We start from the raw sequence: 1,608 nt of genomic DNA on the forward strand, positions 1-1,608 counted from the left end.
GGCTCTTCGGACATAAACTCCAATTTCATCTCACCTCATTTCACCGCAGCCTTATAACTTATGAGTTTATGAGATAGAGCCGCCGAACAAACTTCGACTTGTTCTCCGTCCGCACATGACCACACTCGCGTTGATCAATATGAGTCGCATAAGAGTGGTAGCATTTGAAGCATATATATAACCCGTTGAACGCGTGTTCGTCCATCCCTGTAACGTTATGCGAAAACGGCCACTAGAGGCGCCTCTGTCGTGTGTCGTATTTCGCACATTTAAATTAATATGCGGCTCTCTGGTACTTTTGTTATCCTGTTTTCATGACAATTTGGCTCTTCTCACTTGACAAACTGCCGACCCCTGGTCTAGTGGAATGATTCACGAGCCCGTTTCTTTTTTCTTCTGTAGTGAAACTTGCGAGAGTGCTGGTCGGAGCCGAGCAGCTGAAATAAAGAAACCACTCCGTTTTTGACGGCGTTCGCTTAAACGAGAAAATTTTTTCTGTCTATTTTTAACAAAGCGAAATAAATTTTTCTGTCGACATCTAAAACTCTCCTAGAGTATAATGTCAGGAATGTACACATTGTCTCGTTGAAAGTTTCGTGCATTGTTTCGCGAGCCACTCGAAAACCGTGTGTCCGAATGGCAATCTGTACAATCGGAACTGGGAAGTCTGCGCTGACAGACCATTCGAGTTTGCTTATGAAAGCAAGACGATAACGATGACTACATAAGCGACATATGGGCAAAACTAGTGGCGACCACGCACATGGAGAAAAAACTGATTCGGTTGTGTGAAAAATTTTGAAACTGCGCGAGGAAATGCGAAAAGTGACAATTCGATAAAGAGACATGGAGTATGCAGGATTAAACTGTGCAAGGCAAAAAAAATTAAACGGAAGTGGGCTCTGAGAAGAAAGTCCGCTGTGGCAGACCTCTTGTATTTGCCGTAATAGGATCATAGCAAATGCGAGTGTTCTTTTGTATGTCATTCACTAAATGTGTTAGAATGGAAGTAGGAGAGATGGTGGGAAATCGACGAACATTTAATCGTAAATTAAGTACAATCACAGGCAGAAATCGCACGACATGTGAATCGCAAATAATTGTGTTAGCAACGCGTGGTTCGTTGGTCTAGCGGTATGATTCTCGCTTCGGGTGCGAGAGGTCCCGGGTTCAATTCCCGGACGAGCCCTCCGATTTATTTTGTTTAGCGTAATAGCTGTAATTTCGAACAACGTGAGTTACGTGTAGAATTTCGTATTATTCGTTTTCTGCTAGGGACGATTTGCTCGAGTGGAAGTTTCTTTTGCTTTTAAAGTATATTCATACAATTGAAGAATATTTTGTACCAGATATGGATATCCACCACATTATATTTTATTTCACCAAGTAAGTTTTTATAATTTTATTTTTAATTTTAACCCTTATATCACGTCTAGCGACTCGGAATGTAATTGCGATGTTGAAAATTTATTTTAAAAAGTTTTGGCTCCAGATCATATAATGTAAAAGAAAACGTTATTAAAAGAGAAAGGCCAATGCGTAAGTTAAATATAAACACTTCAATAAAAAATTTGTTCGACATTTTCACGATAAAATGGCTCTGTAGAT

The 1,608-nt window shown here is 40.1% G+C and overlaps 1 non-coding gene across 1 annotated transcript; it reads left to right on the plus strand.

Moving 5' to 3' along the window:
- The first annotated feature begins 1,117 nt into the window (after nt 1–1,117).
- On the plus strand, nt 1,118–1,189 carry Trnap-cgg. Its single transcript has one exon. It is a non-coding gene; the product is annotated as a tRNA-Pro (tRNA).
- Nucleotides 1,190–1,608: the final 419 nt, after the last annotated feature.

The sequence above is a fragment of the Centruroides sculpturatus genome, unplaced genomic scaffold (genome assembly GCF_000671375.1).
Source record: "Centruroides sculpturatus isolate CEXI.00-Female unplaced genomic scaffold, Cexi_2.0 scaffold95, whole genome shotgun sequence".
Taxonomy (NCBI): domain Eukaryota; kingdom Metazoa; phylum Arthropoda; class Arachnida; order Scorpiones; family Buthidae; genus Centruroides; species Centruroides sculpturatus.